Genomic DNA, 26,507 nt, shown 5'->3' on the forward strand with positions numbered 1-26,507 from the left:
GGCTCCCTTCAGGGAGCCTGATGTGGGACTCCATCCCAGGACCCCGGATCAAGCCCTGAGCTGAAGGCAGGTGCTCTACTGCTAAACCACCTAGGCATCCCGAAATCTTATCCATTCTTTTTTTTTTTTTTTTAAATCTTATCCATTCTTGATGTGGCTATTGACCAAGCACCTACTCTTTACTCTTGTCCCCTACAAGTCCTGGGAGCTGGGGATGTAGCACTAAATAAGGCTGTATGACTCCATCTCAGGGAGCTAATATTCTCTGATGGGGGCACATGATAATAAAGTAAACAAATGAATAAAGAAAGGTAATTTTGATCCGTGCTAAGGGCTTCAGTGAAATAGGGAACTAAGGAAGGGTTTCAGTGTGGCTGAGAACTCTGTTAAATGGAGTGGACAAAGAGAAGTGACATTTAAGCCACGCCTGGGAGGATGAATGATTAACCAGTATGGGCCAATGTAGGGAAAAGCATTCCAGTTACAGGGAAGAGCACTAGAAAGGCCCAGAGGTTAGGACTTTGTCTTAAGGAGTTTTGTTCTATTGGTAAGACCTGACAAAGGAGTCCAGGCAGACAGTGTATTCTACCTGAGGGAGTCTGCTGGGTAGATAGTCTCCTAGTGACCAGCCAAACTTCTAGAATGACAGATTATTGCAAACCCTGAGATTTATGCACCTGAAAGGGTGGTAAGGCTGGCAAATGCCAAGAATGCTGCGTGTGTCTGGAAGCACTGAAAGCTGAGGTCAGCCCCAGAGCACAGAAGCCTCTCTCCGTCTGCCTGGGGCAGTGGCAGACAGCACGAGTCCATCATTTCTGTTGCACTGCCAGCAGTAAATCGCAGCTGGTTATTGCTAAATTCTGGGATTTGCTTCTTGGAGAAAAATAATTAACACTGGCAGGAGTTTGATTGCATTAATTCACAGAAAGAAACACCCAAATGATAAATCCATAGTGGGAGAACTGCCCATATGTTACAGATTGGCTTAACATGGTTGAGGCATTAAATAAAAGAAGTCTGGGAAACAAAAACCTTTATCAGCTTTATTAGCATTGAACTCTGTGGCTTCCACTGGGGCTGACACACTTAATTAAAGATGTTCTGGTCTAATTAGGTTGCACATCAAATATACAAATACGAGCTTTTAAAAAGCCCAGCGATTGGAGTTTGGATTCCCTCTGGTATGCATATTTATTTCATTCCAACACCAGAACCTTCTTCAGTGAGATCTGGACACTGTCGGGCAGTTCCATCCCGTCTGGAAGGAGTAGGCATGAGGCTCTTTGTGATGAACCTCTTTGCATCCAGAGGAAACTAGAGAAAGCAGACTTGGTCTTTGTTCCTTTTTCTTAAGAAGAAAGATGCGTTTTGAAGAATTCATCCAGAGAGCTATTTTAGCCAGAGTTTTAACATAAAATTTTTTGGGCTATTTAGATCACCAGTTACCACCATCTTCATCATTAACATCATCATCATCATCTTAATCACAATCATTACCCTTTACTGAGAGCCTGATTGGTGTTGGTTGCTAGTTTACTTACACTGTCATGGCTTTGGGAAAATAATTTAATATCACTCGTCTTGGTTATCTGTTTCTGTGTAACTAATTACCCCCAAGATGAGCGGCCAAAAAGAACTAACATTAATTTTTTCACAATTTCTGTACATCAGGAATCTGAACATGGATGGATGAGCTGGGTCCTCTGTTTCAGCTGTCAGCCAGGCCTGTGGTCTCATCTAAGGCCTTGAGTTGGAGAAGATCCACTTCCAAGTTTTGTTGGCAGGACTCATTTCCTCATGGCCTGTCAGAATGAGCATCTCAGTTCCTCAGTGGCTATTGCCTAATGAGCATCTTGTTCTTCATGTGGCCTCCCTTAGTTCCTTGCCACATGAGACTCTGTAGGGTGCCTCAGAGGGAGTGAGATGGATATCCAAGATGGAAACCAGAGTGTTTTTATAAACTAATCTCAGAAATCATATTAAGTCTGACCCAGAGCCAAGGGGAAAGGATTGTACAAAAGTGTGACTACTAGGAGTCAGGGTCACGGTTGCCATCTTAGAGGTTGCCCACCACAACAGTCTTCTGATTTTTCAGTTGTCAAATGAGGCAGCATTAGTGTCTACCTTGGGGGTTGTTGTTCAAAGTAAACATAAGAAATTTGAACAGTAGCTGGTACATAGTAAGTTTTTTTTTTTTTTGTAAACAATAGCTATTGCTAATGTCTTACAGTCCTTTAAGTGACACTGTGGGTTAAATAGAAACGTTCCATTCTAGAGATGAAGAAACAGAAACTTAAAAAGACAACATGTCTATGATCACGAGTACTCTCTTATACTCTGCCTTGAAAATTCTCCACCTTTCTGAACTTTGATCTCTCTCTTCAGTTCAGTGATACTGCCATGCTTTGTCAGTTTCCTGTCCTATGCTGTAGTCCAGAAAGTGCCTCCAGGTAGGAGCCTGGGGCAATTATAGGGCTTATCTCATCTATTTCTGTGATACTTGCTGTTATTTGTCTGAAAACCATCATTTCATGTGTCCTCGCCCATTTTTTCCGCTGTTGATGGCTGTGTAGAATGTCTAATGCTAGTTACTCCAACATGGATAAGGGTGGAAATTATCTTCATCAATTCAATTTTTTTAAAGTATGTATAGTTTTACATTTTGTATATCAACTTCATTTAATATAAGGAAGGAAATGAGACTGTTCAAGTAAATGTGGGGCATATCCATTGAGGAAACCAGAAAAGATCGACACTTAGGGCTTCTTGAGCTCTTTCCCACTCTTCCTCAGATTTATCTGGGCTTATGGCTGCCTCTGCCCTCAAACACTTGTTTCCTAAGTATTAAACACACAATGCTCAAATCTAGTTATGAGTCCAACTCTGGAGAACGAGAGCCTGCAAAACACTTTTGTGCTGTAAGCATCCCATCTCAGGGTAGACAATAAAGTATTTAGGAAGGGTTATTATATTTTTTTCTAGGAGAGTGTTTCTTAGGGCTTCATTAACACATGGACTCCACTAAAAATGCTGTTGTTTGGCTAAGGTTTTAAGTTCTAGTCTCTACATGTTTTCAGTTTACCTGTTGTAGCAGATGATAGACATCTGTTCAGTGTTCTGGGAAAATCTGGTGGTGAATGAATTTACCTTAATGCATGAGGGACAGAAAGAAAGCTGAGGCTGGGTATCCAGAGATGTCTCTGTGTTAGTCATCCTGAAGGACAGGCCTTCCCTTGCCTGGGAACCAGTGGAGTGGGATGCGAGCAGTGGGTGCTTCGACAGCCACTCCGCTCCCCTGTGCCAGGCTCCAGGGCAAGTTCCTGGCCAAACTGGGGACCAAGAAGTTCTCTGTCTTCTTTCTTTTGCAGCAATATTGTGCCCTGTTAATTCATGTGAACCTTGCTTGCCCTGGAGTCCTCTGAGATGCTTCACTGGACCTGTCCATTCAGGCCCATCTGAAGAATTATCTGACCCCACCCTGCCCGCATTCAAAACTAAACTGCCCATTGTTTTATTCTCACAGGGCCCCGAGAGCTGGCAGCTGTAAATATGTGATTTTCCATGCACTTGTCTATTTAGTGTCTGTGTCTTCTGTTAGATGAGAGGTTCCACCGGCACTGTTCATTGGTGTAGCCCCCTGCCCAGCAGAGGAGCCGGTACGCCATTGGCAGCCAGGGTCCTGTTGCACTTTGAGTAAAGGAAGGAAGGGATGGAGTCCGCTGTACTTGAGTGTTCTCTGAAGACCTAACTCAAGTTTAGATGGGTCTGATCTTAGCCCACTACCTCAGGGATTTTTACAAGTGGCTTTACTTCTCAGAAGGTGTTCAACAGGGAAGAAGATCTGCCTCGGTAGTTGTGGATCTTGCTGTTGTCACTGTGAGTTTAGAAATGAAAACGTGTCTAGTGGAGGACTGGTTATTGGTATTTGGTTTATGTTTAGTAGAATATGGAGAAATTTTCATTCTTAAGTGTCTCATGTCATCATCTTAAAGAATTAACTGTGATGTAGAGTAGTCTAAAGTGCTCCAAGTTTGGAATAAGTCAAAATCTAGGTTTGTGTTTGGGCTTAATCACTTACCAGCTTCATGTCTTTGTTAGTTACTTCTTTGAGCCTTGGTTCCCTTGTCTGTAAAATGGGGCTAATATTATCTCCTACCTTATGGGGTTGCAGTGGGAGTGAGTGAGTAGAGAGACTGGAGAGAATTAATAGAGTACTTTGGTATGCAGTAGGTGCTCACTGAGGGGTTGTTATACTATAACCAGTAATCTCAGACGCATCAGTGCCCTCAGAGAGCTGTTGGGCATTCAACATTAGAGATGGAGATTTTGAAATGGTTTAGAATGCAGGAGTGCCACATAGATTTCTTACTGTGTTCCAAATCTTATTTCACAATAGTAGCTGCCTGTAGATTTGTTCTGAGAGGGATTCTGAGGTTGCCTGTAGGCTTGAGCGAAAGGGTGCCATGATGGATTAGTGGTCGCTGCCCTGTTAACAGTGGCACTTCACATGTCATACACTGATGATCTCTTGAGTTTTCTTAGTGAAACTTTTCTGGTTGTCCAGAAGTGGAATGAAGGAGGAGGGATTCAGGAATTAAATGAGGCAAGAAGGAGAGGGAGGTTTGGGCATGCCTTCTCCAGGGAGATGCTGTGTCCCAGCCCATCCTGACTACATGTCCCCAAGATGGCTCACCAGGGTTGCTGAGTTCCTCCCCAACAGAAGAGAGGGTCCTGGCCAGTCTCTGTGTTTAATGATCCCCTCTTTGTTGCCCTGCGCTTGCTTGCCTCTAATGTGGACTCTGAATGTGTTTGCTCAGTTTCAAGGCTCATTAGGCAGGCCATATTTGGCTTTCTTTAAAGAGCAACCAGTTGCTTTTTGGACAGTGGTCAGCAACCTTTCACTTTGATACTCCTCACCCTGGTGCTGGGCATCACTCCTCATTGATTCTTAATGAAATGGAATTTTTTTTTCTCCCAGAGGTGGTTGCCCCTTACATCAGCCCTGCGGATGACCTGCAATTATTAACTAACGGAATGAAATGGTGATTGGGGAAAAGTGGACAAAAAGCTGGAGATATTCTGTGGAAAGGACCCCTAAGTAGAATGACTTCCAAAGCCTTATCCCAGTGAGAGGAAGTGAAATAATGCATGCAGAAATGCTTGGGAATTAAAATTACCATGGAAATGCTTACTATTTTGCTGTTTTTCCCCTAGAGGTTAAAAAAAAATGACTTCTGGTGCTTCTTTGCAGGACAGGCTTCTAACTTTCAGATATTCTCTAAATGTCATTGCTTCCAAAATCCCTTCCCAACCACTCTTTGAAAAGTAGACCTGTACCCGGTCCTTGTCAATCACACCATCTGGTTTTCCTCTCATAGCAACTATCAACATCTGAAGTACTGGGCTGCAGATGTGACTAGCATCTCATTGCCTTCTTTTGTCTTCTCAACTCCAGGACCCACAAAGGGGGCAGTGTCTATCTAGTTCACCAGTCTGTCCCCAATACTAGTAGGTGACTGGCACACAGTAAGTGCTCAGTAAATATCTGCTGATTAAATATTTTGGAATAAAACATGATATAGGAACAGGATTAGTGGGATTGCAATAAATGCAGTCATTGGTTTGTGTCCTGGTTTCATGTCTTATTAGCTGTGTGATGTTAGGAACATTCCCTAGCTGCATATTTAAAGAAAGAGGAAAACCAAAGAGGAAGAGATGACTATAAATCACTGCATGCAGTGCCTATGACAGGTTAGTCCTTTACAAATATGAGCTATTATTATTAAAATGAGTGACTCTTAATTCATTCCCTTAATCATTCATTCAGTGGTAATTGACCGAGTATTTATTCAGTATGTGCCAGGGGGATTTTCCCTAGGCCCACAGATGTGCTGGCTTTTGTTTCTTTTTGTCCAGCTTCTTTGCCCCATTCCAGGCCTAGTTCATCTGGTTTAGGAGCAGCTTTAGCCTTTCCTCCCAATACATAGTGGTTTGTTAAGTCCTTCATCTCCAAATGAGAGGTATTGAATTAGAAAAAAAGTAGTTCCCTTTATAAGACAAACAGCACTGGGAGAACAGGCAGGACCTTGTTAACTAGAAGAGTATGGGCTCAATAAATAAGCAAAGGGATACTTGTGGCTTCAACCATACTGAGATTTAGACCCAGATCAAAGACTCCTTTAATGAGTGCCTACTGCATACTAGATTACTGTACACTTAGACATTCTCATTTTTATTTCAGATTTTCATCCTGATACCCTCTCCCATCTTATTCTAAAATCAAGAAGTTACCAGTCTTCTCTGATAATCCAGAGCCTGCTTGCCTTTTGACCCCCAGGTCACATCCCTTGTCCTCCCCAATGATGACAACTTCTCTTTTCTTTGAATTCCCCTACCATTTTATTTTCACCCTTCATGTGGTAATTTATGAGACTTAAACTCTCAGTTTCCTGTTGACATTAAACAGAGAAATGGAGAGGAATATGTGTTGGCAGCTCTGTCAAATCTGGAAAGAGGGCAGCACAAGGGAGTTTCTGTAATTTCCACTATTCTTCCTCCATCGCCAACATTATGAATTTACCTGGAGTTTGTGGGGATATCTTATGGTGACCAAATTCACAAGAGACTATTATATACATGAGAGGCAGTGTATTTATTTATTGTGGGAGTTCCATTGCCACAGGGACAGGAATACTTGCCCTCCATGTCTAGAACTATCTCTGGGGCTCCTTACTCTTTGCAACGTGCCACTATGTCCAGATGCCCCTTTTCAGCAAATGCACCATTACTCTTCCAGGTGCTCCAGCCTGTCCTTGAGGACTCATTTTTGACGTGTTTCTCTTCCTTGCTCCCTACATCCAAATGGTCACAAGCTCCACAAATTCAGACTCCCAGATGTCTCTTGAGATGGCTCACTTCCTTCTATCCTCACCTGCACTCTCCCAAGTTTAGACTCCCATTACCTCCATGACCACATCGCCTTCTAAATCTCATCTTCTTTCACTCCCACTGGCCTTCCACACCACTCTGAAATTCAGCCTGGGGAATAAGGCCAACCACGAACTTCTGTTAAGTCTTTGAAATGAACTGTTGCTCCCTCTGTCTGAAAGATTAATGTCCCCAGCAGATGAGTCAAACATTCAACTTGTGTTCTCATCTCGCTTTTCTTGCTGATCACAGATCCAGACCCTTTCAGTTTGGAATCTATTTCCCTCCCAGGGATGCTCTTTTCTCTTTTCTTCTTGGCCACTACATGTATGAACAATTCATACTAGACCCCAGAACCTAAAATGCTCTTCCTGAATACTCTCTTAAGACACAGCTTTCTATCTTGTCTGCCTCTTTAATGTAGCAGAAAGAAATTAGTGTCCAAGACAGCTCATTATTAATGTCTTTGGACTGAATCCTGGCTGAGAAAGGAGAATAGGAGGCTCTTTCTAAGGCTCTGGTTTCAGACGTGTAAGAGAATGTTCTCTAGCAGAAACATGCCCTAAAGACAGCTATTTCCTAGCGAGGATGCTAGGCAAAGACACCATGGGTAGGTTCCTTCTCTAGGGGCCCTATTCCCTGCCAGAGCACACATCTGAGGGGACTTAACTCCTCTCCTAGAATAAAGAGGAAAAAAAAGCCTGGAAATGCATCTCCATTTACTTGACAGAATTCTGGAAGACCACTGATGCTCTTCTGGACAAGTGACAAATTCTACAAATCTATGATTACCTTACCACCTGGACCAAACTCTTACCATTCTGATTTTCTCCCTTCCAGATACCATCTACTACCCGACAAACTGGTGAGGCTATTATTATATACCCCATTTTTAAAATGATGAACTTAGGATAAAATAAGGAAGATTAAGACATATTCATGATTGTTTCCCAATTAGTGTCAGAGCCAAGATTTGAATCTACATCTCTGAGTCTGTAACACACTACTTCTATCTGTTTGATCACCATGATTCCAAAAATAAAGAAAATAAAACAATTAGTCATTTAAACAACTTTTAAACATGACCTTTAAATAACTTTCCTAATTTCTTCACTCTGGGATGTTTACAGAGAACATTTTACACTTTTCAGGAGGAATTCAGAGACTGTGTAGGACACATTGACTCCATTCATTCTCCAACACAAAGTGCCTGAATCTGTTTCCGGGAGGAGAAAAGAGAAGAGGAGAAGAATTCAAAGAAGGGCAACTGCTGAAAGAACTTAAAATTTTTAAAACTATAAAACAGCACATGCTCATTGTACCTGTTTTAGATAAAACAGAAAAGTATAAAAAGCAACACGCTCAATACTTAACACTAAATACTAAAATGTTGTGGGCATCTATTATTTATCTACTCAGCCTCTCATCCTTATTTTTCCCTCCTGCCTTGGGAAACTGAGCCTTCATTTTCTCTGCTAGTCTCTTTTCGTACTCTAACATTATGGTTTCCATGGAAACTTCCACTGTGTTCCATGCTTCCTTATACCTCTTGTGCTGCCCCCTACAGGCCACAGGGGATTGGTTCAGGAGGAGCGCCTGACCCAACATCAGCTAATCACAGCTCTTCTCTTGGATTTTTAAATGTGAGGTCAGAAAGAGCATCTGTCTTCTTCTAGGAGCAGAAAGTATGAGGCAAAACAAAACAAAACAAATAAAAAAATACTCAATACTTCTATTTCTACAGGTTGGTAAAAATCAATTTCTGGCAATCAGGAATAATAATGGCTGCCTGGGTTTAATGCCTTTTTAACTCTTTACCAGCTATGTGGCTTGGACAGGATAATTTTGCCTTGCTTAGCCTCAGTTTCTTCATCCATAAAGTAGTATTGTTCTGAGGATTTAATTAGTCACTAAATGTAAAGTGCTTAGATCATCAGTGTGTATGCAGTAATCATTCTGTAAGTATTTATGGTTAGCAGTAGTGGCAGTAGTACTAGCAGTTGTAATGAGGATGGCAGTATTACATGCAGAAAAATGTAGACAGCAGAGTGGACGAGAGAATCTGGGTGGCATTCACGCCTCTTGGTTCAACTTTGTTTCAAAGATCTGCTGAAAATTTTTTCTCCTCAGGGTTGGTCTTTCAAACTGTTGTGAGATTCTGGGAGTCTAAATATCCATTTTTATCTGATCTGGGTTACTTGAGCTTCTTATACTTGCCACAAAGTGTCCAATAACTAAATTTATTGGCACTTAACATGTTTAATATAAATGAGCTGATAATGAAAGTAATATGACACATACCTCTGTCCATTAATTAGAAATAATAAAATTTAACATCTTATTATTTTTGCTTCAGATTTTTATATTTAGAATTATTATTATGCTATAAAATGTGAAATATTGGTAAAGCCTCCTTTGTACCCCTACCAGCCACATTGCCCTCCTCTCCTTCCCAAAGAAAGCTACTGTCTTGGCAAATATCCTACACTTCCATAATATTATACATTTACTACATCAGTATGTATCAATATGAAAATGCATTAGTGGTATATTATGCAGTGCTTATCCTTCTGCAACTTGCTTTTAAAATTCAACATACTTATAAATCATGTTCTTTCACTTAAGTGTTGAATTTTTCATTATTTGAATATAAGATAATTTATCCCTCTCTCCTGATGAACACTTAAGCGTTTTCTCTTATTTATTTATGTATTTGTTTATTTTGGTCTCATAAACCATTAACATGTTTGCTAATTTATTCATGTGTGTGTGAGCATTTCTCTAAAGTACATAGCTTAGAGAAGTGGTGTTGCTGGTTGGCAAGGCTTGGATGTTTTAACATTATTATATATTGTCATATTGTCCAAATATCTATTTATCAGTAGTTTACACATGATCCCTCCAACATTTGATATTTTCATTTAAAAAAGTGCCAAGTTTTTGGGTAAAAAAATGATATTTCCCAGTTGTTTAACTACATCTTCTTGATAAATGGGAAAGTTGTGGAACTTTTCATGTATTTTTTCATCATATTTCCTTTTTTATGAACTAACTGTGTGTAGTTTTTGCTAATTTTTCTATTGAGCTATTTGCCTTTTCCTTATTGAGTATTAAATGTTCTTTATATGTTCTTATGCTAATCAATTGTCAGTAAAAGGTATTCTTCTGGCTATGGCCTGTCATTTGCATTTTAATGGTATCTTTAGTTATATAGAAACTGAAAATTTACTTTTAGGAAGAATTCACAATCTATTTCTTTATGATTGGTGTTCTTTGAGGTCTCCTTTAAAAAATAATTTGCCATCAGTGTGTTATAAATATATTATTTTACATTTCTTTCTTGTTTAAGTTTTGATTTTTGTTTTTAGGTTTTATACATTTATTTCACCAATAATTTATTTTTCTGTAAGGATCTAATTTTATTTCTTTCCTCAATGAATATCATGTGTAGCAGCACATTTTAATAAATAGTGCATCATTTCCTCACCAATTGGTAATGTCAGTTCTTGTTTCAAGTATCTGTGTACATGTGACTGTTTACTGGTTCCTCATCTAATCGTATCCCATCTTTTCCCATCCCATCCCATCCCATCCCATCCCAAATTATGCTATCCCAACCCATGTCTTGTGTATCACTAGGACATGCTTAGTTGCTATAGTTTAAATATTATATTTTATGGAAACATATTTGTGGTGGTTTTAAAACTTGTTTGTAAATTCTTAGACACTTCTCCCATCAAGAGATCTAATTCCCCACTTCTTGATTTTGGAAAGGCTTTACTAGCTATTTCAAACAGATAGGATATTATGTGACTTTTAAGGCTAGATTATAAAGTACTTCCACATAGGTCTCTCAGGATCAAGTCACCATGTTGTGAGGAAGCCAAGCAACCATGTGGAGGGGCCAAGTACAGGTGTTGCAGCCAACAGCCCTGCCTAGGTCCTGGCCATCAGTCAGCATCAATGGCCATACAGGTAAGTTAATGAGCTTTTAGATGGTAGTAGCCCTGAGCAGTACTTTCAACTTCTGCTGATAACTCTCAGAGCAGAGATAAGAGGTTTCTACCAAGATCTGCCCAAACTGGGGCAGCCCTGGTGGCGCAGCAGTTTAGTGCTGCCTGCAGCCTGGGTTGTGATCCTGGAGACCAGGGATCGAGTCCCATGTCGGGCTCCCTACATGGGGCCTTCTTCTCCCTCTGTCTGTGTCTCTGCCTCTCTCTCTCTGAATAAATAAATTAAAAAAAAAAAATCTTAAAAAAAAAAAAGATCTGCCCAAACTGTAGATTTGTGAACAAAATAAATTGTTGTTTCAAACAACTTAGATTTGAGGTGGTTTGTTACACAACAATATATATTAGAACCATTTCCTCTTCTTATTCTTCTTCACAGTTGTCTTTGCAATTCTTGGATCTTTCTCCTTCAATATGAATTTTAGGATCTGTTTGTCAACTCTATGAAAAACCCTGTAGGGATTTTAATTGTAGCTGCATTGAATTTATAGATTAATTTGGAGAGACTTGAATTTTTAATGGTGCTAATTTTCTCATTTATAAATGTACTGTAAATTTATACATTTTTATATCTTTCAATGATTTTTATTGTATTAACTCCACAAGTCATATATGTTTTAATAGCTTTATTTCTTCATAATACTTAAGGACCTTGAATTTTTTTCTATAATACTTTCTAATTGATTAGTGCTGGCTTATAGGTATGTTATTTATTTATTTATTTATTTATTATTTTTTTTTTGGTATGTTATTTATTTTTATTAGAAATCTTATCCAGAATCCTCTAAATTATCCTTTTAGTTGCAGTAGTTTTGTTTTACTGTATAATCCATAGGATGATACCTAATTTTTATATGAAATCCATTTTTTCTTTTTATTTCTAATCTTTAACTCTCATTTCCATTTCCTGACCTACCCCACAAACTAAGACCTCAAAAGTGATTGTAGGACATATTTGTCCATTTCCTGACTTCAAAAACAATGTTTCTAATATTTCACAATTAAGTATAAATTTTATAGTATGCTTTTAGAAATCACTGTGTATCAGGTTAAAAATTTTTCCTTTTCTTCCTAGTTTCCTAAGATTTTGTTATGAGTATTTAAATTTTATACAATGTTTTACCCATATTGTGTGAAATGATTGTTTTCTACTCTTGAACCATCCTTGCATTTCTAGAATAAAAATCTGCTTTATCATTGGCACCTTTATCTTCTGTTCAGGGTCATGAAAGCCATCAGAGCATTAGAAGTCTATTTACAATTTTTGGATTAGTTCGGTTAGGATAACATTTGATAATCCAATCACCAATGACTTGCTGAGTCCTTTTGATTCTCCCTTTAAATCTATATCTCATAGTGTTGAGTACTTCCATCAGGAGGTACAGAATGTCTGCTTGTATCTCTCTCTTTTTTTTTTTTTTGTATCTCTTTTTGATGTTGAAACTTATCAGTGGGTTCAGATATGGTCAACTCCATCTTTTTATAAAATTCCTCACCAGCTTCCCATCTAGGAGTTTAATTGGCCATTGATAATCATTGCCCAGATCTATCATTTTATTAAATTTTGCAAAGTGGTGATGTTCTGAGTCCACTTTTCATTCATATTTTAACCTGGAATTCTTCAGAAAAGAAGAACTTTTATTTTCCTCTCTCTCTCTTTATTCTTTTAAACTGATTAATACTTGATTTTTCAAGTATTAATCAAATACTTGATTTTTCTCCTTTTTATTTTTCAGTTTTTGAAATAATTAGTTTAGTTTCCTAGCATCTTCTAGCAGTGACTATTTTAGTTCATTCAGGCTGCTGTAACAAAATACCATGGACTCGGTGGCTTGTAAAAAACAGAAATTTATTCCTCATGGTTTGTGAGGCTAGAAATCTGAGATCAGAGTGCCAGCATGATGATTTGAAGGCCATCTTCTGGGTCTCAGACTTCTGTGTACTCAAATGGTGGAAGGGACCGTGGAGTTCTGTGGGGTCTCTTTCATGAGAACACTAATCCCATTCATGAGGGTGTTTGTCCTTATGGTATAAGTACTTCCCAAAGACTCCACCTTTCAATACTATCACATTGAGCATTATTTCAATATATGAATTTGGAAGGTGGATACAAATATTTAAACCATGGCAATGACAAATTTTTCAAAAAGAATACAATTATAAACACATGAATTTTAACATGATCAATATGTTTAAGTCAATAACAGGAGGTATTCTTTTTATGCTCAAATTGCCCCATCTTTAGCCAGTGGAATTTCCTTCAAGTTGGCTTCTGTGTCCTTTGATGTGATCCCTGGAAGTCTTGGTGACTCACGCTTTCCTATTTGTCTCTGGCTCATCTTGTTCATTTCCTGTGCTTAGATCTGCAATCAGCCATTTCTCCAAGGAGCAAATGCTTTCTATCAGTGAGAAAAGGTATTTTGAGACCAGAGTCTGGACACTGGGCTCTTTGTATTTGGTTTGTCATTATGCAGAGGCCTTTTCTGCAGACAGTTCTAAGAAAAACATGTTTTTATGAACAAATACATTGAGTTGATACTGACAGTACAAATACTCAAAACTAATATATCTTTGCAGTTCTTTTTGACCTTAGGATATACCCACTTGAAATTCATGGTCAAATTATACTTTAAAGTCACTGGAATGATGTCTTTTGATTATGTAATACATATTTAGATTCTTTGTTTCATTTAGTTTTCAATTTTGAGGTACTTTTTCTTACTCTGATTTTTTTCAATACAACTTGTTAAAACATTTTCAGAGCTCTAGAGGTATGGCTGAAAAACAAGAGATATTCAAATAAGTCTAGCTTTTACCCTGACTCTCTTTCGCTTGTCCCTATGTGGCACCTTAAAAAAAGTACAGGCATGTATTTTAAAAATTAGAAGCAGGTTCATTTACATACACATATTCCTTTCTTAAATGACAGGAAATATACTCTACATGCTTTTCTGTTCCTTGCATTTTTAAAATTAACAATATTTTCTGATGATAACTCCATAGCTGTATGTAGATCTCATTTATTTCTTTATATAATGCATGGAAGTTTATCCAACTAGTCACCTAGTTGGCCATTTGTATTGTTTGTAGTTTTTTGCTAGTTGGTTCCTATCACCTTATTTTTTGCTAATGTCTTTGGGATTTCTGAGCAAAAGGGTAAATGCATGTATTTTTTGCTAGACATTTTAAAATTTCTGCCATAGGGATCGTGCCATCTGAAAGTTCTACCAATAAGTATCAAAGCTCCTGTTTTTCCCTCACCAATACAGCATGTGTGTGCACGTGCACGTGTGCATGTTCATGCGGCTGTGTGTATATATGTGTGCAGTCAACCTTCATTGGTGTGAAATTCTATTTAGCTGTGAACATAATAGGTGTGAAATTCTATTTAGCTGTAGTTTTACTTTTCATTTTTCTTTTATTAGCAAGAGTGAGCACTTTTTCACACATTTAAGAGTTGTTATGTTTATTTTTCTGTGACTCCTATTTTTTTTTTTTTTTTTGTATAGGATTGTTGGGCTTTATTTATAGAAACTTTTAACATATTGGAGATGTTGACATTATTGTGATATAGGTTGAGAATATTTTTTCCTCTTTTCATTTGCCTTTTGCTTTGCTTTTTTTGTTACATATTGAAAAAATATTTTGCCATCTGTTCTTAAAATTATTCCCTTCATCATTCTCTTATTCCACCCTTCTGACCTCAACAATTACTGGCAAAGGGATATATTTAAAATGCTGAGCTCTGGAAGAGGCAAAGAAAAGCCCATTCTTCCAGAGAGCTGTGGTTGCCTTCAGGAGAGGGGCTCTTTGTGATCAAGACCTGCAGGTCCAAGAAAAACCCTACTTTCTCATGAATATTTGGGAGGGAGCTCTGGAGAATCCAAGTCACAGGAATTATCTGGGTGTGGAAAGAACAGTGGTTCAAAGCCTGAAGTAAGGGTTTGAATACAGTTTTGTCACTTCTGGGCTGACTTACCATCTTCGAGACTGTTTTACTTCTTTCACAGGTGACATTGTCAGTTAAAGTGATAACAGATGTAAAAGAACCTTGCATTTAGTTAGTCCTGTCTGTTTGACTACTGAAAGTGAGAAAGCCCCTTTTCTGCAATATGGGAATTTTAACTTTTTCTTTCCTGGTCATTGTTTTTTCTATTCTTTGAGGGCAACTGAGTAATTTCTCCTTCTGTGCCTGTGGTTCTTTCCAGTGAGCAAGTTACTGGCTACCTTAATTGAAGCCTTTTACTGTCCATCAGTTCTCAGACTCCCATGGAACTCTGCCCACCAGCTGCCAGGCCTTGATATTTCTTATTTGAGTTACGAGTAGCTTACATAGGTTGGGAATGCCTGTATGCCTTCCTTGGAGGCCATTGCCAGGAAATCCAATGGTCCCATCATCCAATGTTTTCCTCCATGCCTTAGATATTATGCTTGAGATTGGCTGATTGTTCACATTTTGCCATCAGTTTTAATATAGGGACATGTATTAAAAATGGTATAACAGAAAGCAAATATTCTTGAGGATATTTGCAGTGAGTGACGAAGTCCACATGTCCTGTGTGTATATGGTCAGTCCTGTGAGTTCTATGTCCAAAATATGTCCCCCATCTGATTACTTTTCCCTGTTGCCATGCTACCTCCCCTGTCCCAGCTACTGTCTCCCAATCTGTATTCCTCCAAGAGCTTCTTAACTTTGCTCACTTCTCATTCACCTGTAACCCAGTCCTCTCCAGAAGCTCACATGAATATACCACTACCTGATAGGAAACAACCAAATGTCTTCTCCTTACACTTAGATAGAAATCAAAACTCCCTATTGCATCTGTAACGATTTGTGTGATCTGATCTCTTTTTTGACCCCATGGGCTTCTAATCTCCAACTTGTTTGGTGTCTCCTATCATTCTGTCCTTCTTTTCATCCCTCAAACCAGCCAAGTTCATTCTTGCTTTATGGCCTTTACACCAACAGTTCACTCTGCTGAGATGATCCTAAAGAATGTACTGTTTTTTATAAACTGAAGTACGGTTGACATACCATATTAGTTAGAGGTGTACAACACGGTGACCTGGTATTTGTAAACATTATGAAGTGATCCCCACAATAAGTCTAGTTACCATCTGTCACCATACAAAGTTATTACAATATTATTGACTATATTCCCTATGCCTTATTTTACACTCCTGTGACTTATTTTATAACTAGAAGTTTGTACCTCTTAATTCCCTTCATGTAATTTGCTCACCCCCAAAACCCCTCCCTGCTGGAAAACACTAGTTTGTTCTTTGTATATATGAGCCTGTTTCTGTTTTGTTTGTTCATTTGTTTTTTAGATTCCATATATAAGTGAGATCATATGGTATTTGTCTTTCTGTGTTTGACGTATTTCATGTAGCATAATACCCTCTAGGTCCATCCATGTTGTTGTAAATGGCAAGATTCTGAGTAGCTTTTTTATGCATTGTGTATGTGTGTGTGTATGTACACCACATCTTCATCCATTCATCTGTTATGACACTTGGCAATTGTAAATAATACTGCAGTGAACATAGTGTTGCATATATCTTTTTAAATTAGTATTTTCAATTCCTTCTGTTAAATACCCAGAGGGATGCTGGATCATATGGTACTTCAATTTTTAATTATTTTGAGGAACCTCCATACTGTTTTCCATAGTGGCTGTGCCAATTTACATTCCCATCAACAGTACATGAGGTTTCCTTTTTCTCTACATCCTTACCAACACTTGTTATTTCTTATCTTTTTAATAATAGGCATTCTGACAGGTGTGAGGTGGTATCTCAGTTGTGTTTTTTATTTGTATTTCCTTGGTGATCAGTAATGTTGAGCATATTTTTATGTGTTTGTTGGCCATCTGTATGTCTTCTCTGGAAATATACTTATTCAGGGCTTTTGTTCATTTTTAATCAGATTATTTTTTGGTGTTGAGTTGTAGGAGTTCTTTATATATTTTGGATATTAACCCTGTATTGTCATTTACAAATATATTCTCCCATTCAATAGGTTGCCTTTTTGTTATGTTGATGGTTTCCTTTGCCATGCAAAAGATTTTTAGTTTGAGGAATCCCATTCTTTATTTTTACCTAGTGTACTCTTGTTGCTGACTCCTTGTTATTCCCAGTTTTGCTTAAATGTCAGCATCTCAGAGAGGACTTTCCTGACCATACTATAAAAAACAACTCCCTGATTCCAGTAACCCTATCATGTTGCTCAATTTTATTTTCTTCATAGTATTTATATCTAGCATCTTATTTAAATGTGATACCTGTTCACTGCTGTATCCCCAGTATTTGTGCTCTACAGAGCACATTGTAGATACATAGTAAATATTTGTTGAATGAACGAACCAATGAAAAGTGTACATGTGTCTGTGGCGTGGATGCATCTGACATTCAGCATCAGAGGGTCTCAGTAACACCTGACATCTTTGTTGAGTGGAGGTCCCACACAGTGGATGTAATGGTCCATTCTTTTCACCTTGCCTAACACTTACTGCCTTGTCTGACACTCACATGTGAGCTGTATGGAGCAGCTAATGGGCATTCCATTTTACAGATGAGGGTACTTTGCTGAATGTTACGTTGTGACCAAGGAAGGCCACCAGCTGCTGCTGCCACCACCATCCAATGCAATGTTTTTCTGTAAGTTCCTTCTCTTGTGCTCTGGACTGCAGGCAGAGAAAGTGGAGACAGACAAAATGAGTGGTTTCTGCAGAGCATGCTACCTGAGGAGTAAGTTTTCCAGAGGCTTTGAAGTAAAATGAAATGCAAAGATCATGTCCAAAAAGAGATTGCAACAGAAAAGGCAAAGCTCATTTCAAAGAAAGACTATATATTTATTTTTGTAATGCCACAGTTAAAAGAATGAGGGAGATGGGTTGCCAAGATTTGGCATAGTGGTATTTCAAATGCTCCCTCCTGGAGCTTTTTTATTTTTACTTTTTTAAACCTTTGGCTGGTCATTTTCGGTGTGGCAAGGGAGAGATGGGGTTGCAATGGTATAGGCTCTTGGCTGTCTTTTAAATAAGTCACTTAAAGTTACATTCAGGGAGAATCAGGGCTCCTCAAGGTCTATTTATTGACTCTGCCCCTTTAGCTCAGGGTAGAATGAAGATGACCCGGGAGCTCACGGGAGACATTTCTCTGCTTTGGGAGGAAGGTAACAGGGTTCTGGTGTCCCAGGAAAACAGACCCTGCTAGCCCCTCCTTCAAGCCCTGTATCCTCCTTTGTTCTAAGCTCCTTGGCTGTTTCTGGCTTCGTCACAGCCTAGCTAGTGAGAAAACAAAACGGAACTTAAATCGGCGTCCTGCGTACTCACACGCAGCGCATACTTGTGAGCAAAAGTGGTAGAATTCAAAGTGACGGGTAAATATGTATCTTTGAAATTGCCGGTTTAACTAACTTCTCTGCTAGAAATTCTGCTTTTGCCTCTGCAGACAGTTGAGTTGAAAAAACCATCTTGTGCACTTTATCATTTTATGATGTTCTTTGTAAAATGTTTATCTCAATAGCCTTTGGAACTGACAACAAAATCACTGATTCCTTCTCTATGCACATCCCCTTCCCCAGGAGATATCTTCAGCTTTCTGACTTATTTTACTTTTAATAAAATATTGAATGGCGTTTTTTCTAATTATTTCTTATTGAATGTACTCCTTAAGTCCCCTTTTTTCAAATAAAAAGAATAAAACCGACCATGTAATAGCACAATGGTTCTATCACTACTGATAATTATACATTTTGTTCTCATTGTAATTGCCCTGGTTTGAACTGTGCTTATTTTAGCAGAAAGCGTTCATTATTTTATCAACAACTGGCAGACCCCGCTGGTATTTACTGACTTTTCTTTAACCAAAACAAGGATTATAGCTCCTATCCATGGCTCAGCTGCTAAATCTTTGCTAAGAAATTTGGGAACCCCTTTTGAATGAAACACTGTACAAAGCTTTAAGCACTCTTTGCAACTGAGTTGTATTAAATGATAGACAAAAAAAGCCCTCTGAAGAATTGGTGCTTAATTACAACTTAATTAGCATAATTATGCATGCTAATAGCATCTCAAATGAATAGCAGTTGTCAGGAGGTTGGGACCATCTGTAAGAATGTCGGATTAATACATCATTTTTTATTTCTAACAACGCTGTAACTCTTTCCCTGAAAGTGATTTTCATTAATCAAGTTCATTTTTATTATATAGAAAATTTGGCATTTTTCATTATGGGCCATTATCTGTTTCCCCATGCAGCCCTAATACAATACTAATGAGCCCCCGTGTGGCTGGTCCACACTGACAATGGTGGTACAGGTGTATTATTATAATTGTTACAAACAGCACAGTGTACCTCTGGAGTAGTCGAGTTCTAATCTCCCGGCACCCGCGTTTCCACTTGGTACCTCCCCAGGGCCTAGTACAATTTTCAGAGCTTTATGAAAAACATACATGTTTGTGGTTACAAAGAAGCTATTTAAAGAGAAAGAGGCCTGCGATTACCTGCGGCCAGGATGCTGTTTTGCTGAGAATCCCTTTTGTGGAAACAGAAAGCTTTGGGGGCAGAGATGAGGTCTGTGCCTCAAGCAGCCCCACAGCTCTGGGGAGGGGGGAAGCAGCGTCTGTGAGGCCTGGGCGTGCACTGCAGAATGGCTCCCTTCCGTTCAGCATCACTCATTGCTAAACATGGTCATAAAACCGCAGGGGGGACATGTGTCTTCATGGTTCTTAGCCCCAAGAAGCACCCCAAATGGCAATCTTGAAATCCACATCTGGATCCATGCACACATGCTGCAGCAGGCCCTGTAAATATCTAGAGAGGATGCCTCGTCTCTGAGCTGCTCTTTACTTTTAACTTTGGCTTTTGCTTGTTTTGAGGGTTTATCCATGCTCCAGCCCCAAAGCTCTGCTGGCCACGTCCCTGATACACAGTCACATAGGCCCTTTTGATTCTGTTCTTTTCAGAGGAGCTTCACCTGCTTCTGCGTCCAAATCCCAGACTGAAGCACAGGGTTGATGATCAGGATGCCCTGCGGAGGGGCTGGGCGGCCCTTCGGTGCTCTTCACCCATTTCTGTGCTCAAGGGGAGCAGCCGCCTCACCTTTGTGCAGGTGTGAAACAAAATGGCTACAGCTTTGTTCCAAACCTCAGTAGAAGCTGCTGGCTGCATAGACAAGCTCCATGGTCCAGAGGTGAATAAAGAGCCCTCTCTTCAGTATCAAAGCTACGTGGAGGCTGGGTGGGTGCTCAGTGTAGGGACAGTGATGTGTGTTTATACTGTGTGCCAGCAGATGGGAAAATGGGGGTGCTGGAGAGAGACTCTCAAGACCTTGGTGTGGTCAGAGGGATGGGAACAGGCTGTGGGCACCTTCCCCACAAAGGTGAGTCTACCAGACACTGCAGTGGTCCCACGTACAGGGACACAGTGTATGAATCATGTAGGCTGTGGAGGAGCAGGGATACTGCATGTGACATTTTTAATTACTTGTTGCTTACGTGGTTTTTTTCTTGTTGTTTTGTTTTGTTTGTAATTTGCTAAGCCTGGCAACCTAACTCTGGAGTCAGACTGCCTGGCCTTGAATCTTGGTCCTGCTCTTATACGCTGTGTGCCTCTGGGCAGCTTATTGAATCTGTATGTGCCTTGACTCCCCCTGTAAAATGAAGACAGTGCTACCGACTTCAGAAGTTTGTTGGGATATTAAATGATTTTTAACAGGTCAAGCATCTAGAATAAGCACTCACAAAGTGGTACCTGATAATATTGTCTCCCTGGAACTAGGGGCCAGTTGGTGGCCTCTGTTCTATTTCCAAGTTTATTGTGTTTCTGATCGCCTGTTTGTCTCTGTCTCCATTGTGTTACACACTGAATATTTGTAAAACCAAAAGGTTTCACAAGCCCTTGAGGCTGGCTGATGTTTGCTAAGGTCCCAAGATCAGGTACAAGGTGCCCCTTGTGGTTTAAATGCAAAACATGAGAGCAGTTGTTGCAGGCAGGGAGCTAGTGGGATCAGAGGTGGTGCAGAGCAGTGTGGTTCTGAGCACGAGCCTTGGAGCTCAAGGAATTTGGGTTCTCAAGCTTAATTACTAGCAGCAGGATCTTCCACAGGCTTATTGAGGTGACCTCCCATGTCCTTATTGGCAACTGGAGTTATTTATGGTTCTTGCTTCACAGGGCGGCTGGAAAGACCACCCGAGATATGTGTAGATTGTTCAAAGCAGTGCCTGCAATGTAGATGGACCATCCTTGCTGCCCTCCCTCCCACCAGCCTGGGGGAAAATAGCCATGGTCCTAGATTCCTGCTCCACATCTGCTACTTACTAGCTGTGGAACTTTAAACAAGTTACTCAACCTCCGTGCCTTGGTTTCCTGCTCTGGAAATGGGATAATGGTAGTACTGACGGCACTGGGTGTTGATCAGATCTGCTATTGTACACAAAACACTTAGGACTGTGCCTGGCACTTAATTAGTCATCAGCATAAGCTGTTGTGGTTCTCAGCTGCTGTAATTCCTTATCTGCTGAAGACTCTCCCCCTGTTGGAGGAATAAGGCCCAGGGTTCCTTGCTAAAGTGAATTCTGGGCAGGGCATCTGTTGTACAGAGCTTGCCTGGCTTACAGCGAGCTGCCACTGGGAGATGCACTGTGTCCATGACAGTTCCAGTCAGTCCCAAACAAAAGAGCACCAGGCAGTCTTGCCGACAGCCTTTGCTGGGGGGACGCGGGGTTCTTCTAAAGGTCACAGGCAGTCTGCTTTTGTTGTTTTTGTTGTTTATGGAATGGCCTGCTTTGTGCTCAGGTACTCAATGCGTGCACACTTGCATGCATGCACACATGCACCGTGGCCACTGGCCTGGGAGGGTCCACGTTTGCTGTTTGCTCCTTCTGCCCTTGTGGGGTCACCTTGAGGTACACAGGTGTGACCTAAGGGAAGACATCTTCCTTCACACTCAAGAAGGGACAGATCTTGTATCTTCCTGTTAAAAGGGTTGAGAGTAAAACCCACTGAAAACTGTGAGGCCCTTGTTAAGTGTTTGCTATTTACTACATTAATCGTTTAGGCATTCGTGGATTCTTTAGCAGATATTTAGTGAATTGCTTTTCTCTGCAAAGGGAGGAAAGTTCATAGAGTGGGACTCTGAGGGGCATGAAGGTTTGGTCCTCAGTGGAGCTTTTGACTTAGTGGAGAAGACGGATAGTACATGAACACTCAGAAGGCAAGAGAGAGGTGGGGGTGGGGGGGGGGGAGGAAGCAGGCACAGGAAGCCAGGCTGAGGTAGAAACTGGGTCTGGTTTCTACTGGTTCTGTATAGAGGCACTGCGATTATTGGGCTGCACTAATATCCCGTCTCTGATTTAGAAATGTCCATCATGCACAAGCCTACCATGTACTACCAGGGTCTTGTCCTCCAGACCTGTGCTGAGACTGTGCCCTCAGCATAGATTTGAGAAATAAGACATTAGACAGAACCAGGATCTTCATTAATAAGAGAATGATAAATAAATGATTGTATAAACAATGGGATATTATGAACTCGTGAAAAAAGAATAAACTGGATCTCTATACATGATGAGGAAAGAACTCAAACCTCTTTCGTTGAGTGAAAAATACCAAAGGCAATATGAGTTTGGAATGTTCCCCTTGGTGGGAAGAAAAGGAGATATACACATAGGCATGAAATAAAATATGGCAAATAATGCTTGCATCTAAAGGCCAGGCCTGGGTTTGGGAGTTCTAAGGAGACCTAACTTCTTTGTATAGGCTTTTGCTATGCTTTCATTTTTCCCCATATGCACACATTAATTTTTCAGGCAAGGAAAGAGAAGAGCAGAGAGAGAAATCTGTCCTCTCCAGTGAGACACAGAGAACTGTCCAGGAGAGCAGGCTGCATCCTGGCAGCTATGAAGACAAGACATATCTAGAGTTCTGCAGCCTGAAGGAGTCCTTCCAAATCTTTTCTCAGAGATCCTATAACTTTTCAAATCTTGTAACTAGTATAAGCCCCTCATTGCTGGTTTCCCAATACTGTGTTGTCCTATAGGAATGTTGACAGAGCTTCATGTGAATGAAATTTGGATCCATCCATCTGTCTTGTTCCTGGAACCAAAGTACTTTGGGGTAGAAGAAAGTGGATTTCCTAAAAGGGCCATATCAACTAGAGCCAAGAAACATCTCTTCTTAAGACTTGCTAATCAGAAGAAATGAGCAGTTCATGATCAGCTTGCATGAGTAATAATCTGTTGTGTTACCACCCCTCTGAAACTGGATCCAGGGAGCATTGGATTTATTCTTCTGAATCCCTGGAAAAGACTGAGCTTCTGCCCCAGCTGGGTCAATGTGCATGCAGCTTGGGGTGAGTCCCCTTCCCTCCCAGGCCTTAATTTTCTTATTTGTGAAAAGGAGAGTTTCCCCCTGTCCATGCCAGCACCCTTTGGTTCTGATGTCCTATGGTTTTATGAAACTTAATTAGAAACAGAAAAGAGATGCAGGAGAAATTCTTTTAGTCCGTGGATACCAAGAGGGTACTGCTGATACTTGCTGGCTGTACACTTGCAGGAGAAATTCTTCTAGTCCGTGGATATCAAGATGGTACTGCTGACACTTGCTGGCTGTTTTGGGCTGAAATATTATATTCATTTAAAAAACAACAATAACACTGCATTTAAACAGCTATTGCAGGATTTCTGCCTCTCCACTGTTTGGACTGGGACTGGTGTTTATGACCCATGTGGATATTTTTGCACTAGAGACCCTGGTTATAGCAGAAAGGATTCTGGCCCCATGTCCTGCAGAGAAGCATTAACTCATTCCACTTTGCCCACAATGCTCTCTGGCCCCTGTCACCAGGCCTTCCGAGGGTTGTGATCTTTAATTCCAAAGCCAGAATGTTTTCTAGCTGGTGTTTCTGAACTGTATATAATGTTACTTATTTAAAAAAAAAGGAAAAAAAAAGAAAAATTATTTAAAATGCTTATGAGAGAGTTGGGGGTGGGTGTGGGTAGAGGAGTGGCGGGTGCTATTCATTAGAATTCCTATAGAGTAATCAGATCTTTTCATTCCAAAGGGTGTTATTGCCTGGGAATTAATATTAGATCTGATTTTGAAATAAGCCTAATGATGATGACTTTTGGAGGGTATATATATTTTTTTGCTATATTTGCATAAAGCCCTTTTCTCAGCTTGGCATATGGAAGTTAAAAACATGAGTTCTGTCCTTAAAATTCTTGTTGGCATATTATCCAGCAGAAAAGGTAATTACTTGCAGGGACCACAGTTAGGAAGGCTAACTTAATGTCCTTTGAAATGTTGCTTTTGAAATTAAATGGTCTTCTAGGTGTGGAAGGCCATTGGCTAGTTGGCGGTGGGAGGGCTCAGAAGCCCTGGCTGTCTAGAGCCTTTAGAGCTTTCCTGGAGACTGATGCTGGATGCCATAGAGAGGTCAGCTGGGCATAGTACATTTCCACAGGCCTTTCTCTCTCATCTTCTGAGCTGCACCATCACCTCTGATATTTTCTGATTCCCCATCACTGTCCACAGTGTAAAGTTAGTGCACACACAATATGGTGTTTTATCCTATATTTGTAACCTATTGCTGTATAACAAATTACCCAGAATATAGTGACTTCAAATAACAAACATTGTTTATCTCAGCTTCTGTGGGTCAGCAATTTGGGAGCAATTTAAATAGGTGTTTCTGGCTCAGAGTCTCTCTTGACCCTCATTTTTCCCCTTTTTCGTTGTACACAGTTTTCTCTCTTCTTATAGAGCTTTCCCTTAGCTTTTCTTTATCAACGGGCAAACTCCTATACATCTTACAAAACTCAGATTGAATAATCCATCCTTTTATTTTTTCCAATCGCTCTGAGTAGAAATTGGCTTCTACCTCCCATGACATTTGGAAATCCTTCTATTAAAATGAGATCCTCTGATTTTTTTTAATGTGTGTGTGCATGATTTCTAGATGTGAAGTGTCCAATATGATAGACAGTAGCCACATGTGACTATTTAAATATAAATTTAAATGAATGGAAATAAAAATAAAATAATAAAATCAGCTAGCTCCTCAGTCACACAAGCCATATTTTAAGTGCCTGCTAACCACACATGGCTGATGGCTACTGTGTTGGACAGTGTAGAAAACTCTTACATCATTGTAGATAGTTCTCTTGGGAGCATGGCCTAGTGTGTTATCTCTTTCAAATCTGGGATCCTTTCTTCATCTAAAAAACAGGTATTTTGTAAGGGTTTTTTTGTTTCTGTTTTGTTTTGTTTTGTTTTTTGGTCTAAAGTATTAAGTATTTGACCTGTTCACTTTTGTATTGCCTGTGTCTGACTTAGCGTTTAGTTGAATAAATTGGGAAAGTGATTTCTGGAGCTTTTCAGAGTCTTATTTGACATATATGGAGTTCCTACTCTACACTAAATACTGAATATCTTGTCACTGGGACTGAATGAAAAAGGAATGGTGTGGTAGTGAGTGTTAATTGATTGGCTCAATCTCTATTACAATACATTTCTTGAGTGTCAGTTTATAGCCAGAGGTGGCTATAGCACACAATAGGACACAGTGGCCATTGGAAAATGTACATATAAGTCTGCTATGGAGTTTCTAATACTGTTGTTGTAACAAAAAACTTTTATACCATATCTTTTTCATTTCTACTGGAGTATAGGTATGATGGGCGGGGCTGCAGCAGCCATTTTGTGGCCATGAGGTGATGAGTAAAGCATACTGAAAAGACAGCAAATAATAGGGAAAGGTGGAGTGTAATGCTATGCAGTCTCTGCACAGCACAGGACCACATTTCTCTAGGTTTCTTGTTGTGTGAGGGAAAAGTACAAGTGGTTTTAAAGATATTGTGGTTGGATTTTATATTATTTGTAGCCAAATGCAATCCTAATGAATACGGATGGAATGAGAAGAAACTCCAGTCCCTCCTAATCAAAGGTAAGGGGAATTCTTCTCCAAAGCTAGTGCTTAGGACCTCCAGCACTGGGAATACAGCAACTGAAGGTAACATTTCTTACCAGGTTGTCAAATAAAGAATTGGAGACTGAGCTCACTGGAAGCCCTGGGACACAGTCCTCCTGAGGTTTGAGGAGTGTGGTGCTCTATTTGGTTGCTCTACTCTCAAAGTCTTCCAGGAGCTTTTAGGAGGTGGCATCACTGGAGCTATTTCCCGAGGGGTGCCCCAGAGCACCTGTACCCAAGCTGACCAATGGGACCTATACAGTACACTATCAACTGAGGGCCAAGCCAGCTGTGGACACAAGACAGTCTTCTTTTGTCTCAGCCTGCTGCAGAGCCTAGAAATGAGCAGAAGAGGTTCTGGAATGACTTTGGAGTCTTTCATTTTACGCATTTCTCATATTACACTTTTGACTTACATAGCAGGCTAGAAGAAATGTTTTGTTCTGGCTAAACACAGTGAAGTTTGTCAGTGGGTAAGGATTCCAAATATAACTTTGTATTTATCTCACTCAGATCTGTTGTGTGTCACATTTGAATGTGTCATTTAAGCACTTAAGTCTGTTGAAGAATGCTGTGTGGTGGTATCACATAGA

At 39.9% G+C, this 26,507-nt stretch overlaps 2 long non-coding RNA genes across 9 annotated transcripts in view; both read left to right on the forward strand.

Annotated features, from left to right (window-relative positions):
* LOC102156069 overlaps nt 1-26,507 on the forward strand; it is an 801,934-nt gene that overhangs the window by 99,832 nt on the left and 675,595 nt on the right. The window lies entirely within an intron of this gene.
* The window catches only part of LOC111096026, a 31,799-nt gene continuing 10,558 nt past the window's right edge, over nt 5,267-26,507 (forward strand). Inside the window, exons 1-5 of one of the 2 annotated variants that reach the window (XR_005360073.1) lie at nt 5,267-5,526; nt 5,650-5,751; nt 7,658-7,792; nt 8,079-8,671; nt 10,776-10,902. This is a non-coding gene — a long non-coding RNA (uncharacterized LOC111096026). Of the gene's footprint in view, nt 5,527-5,649; nt 5,752-7,657; nt 7,793-8,078; nt 8,672-10,775; nt 10,903-22,983; nt 25,293-26,507 lie in introns of those variants that run through there. The other variant, XR_005360074.1, reaches the window with a different exon arrangement.

The sequence above is a fragment of the Canis lupus genome, chromosome 5, assembly GCF_011100685.1.
Source record: "Canis lupus familiaris isolate Mischka breed German Shepherd chromosome 5, alternate assembly UU_Cfam_GSD_1.0, whole genome shotgun sequence".
Lineage (NCBI taxonomy): Eukaryota > Metazoa > Chordata > Mammalia > Carnivora > Canidae > Canis > Canis lupus.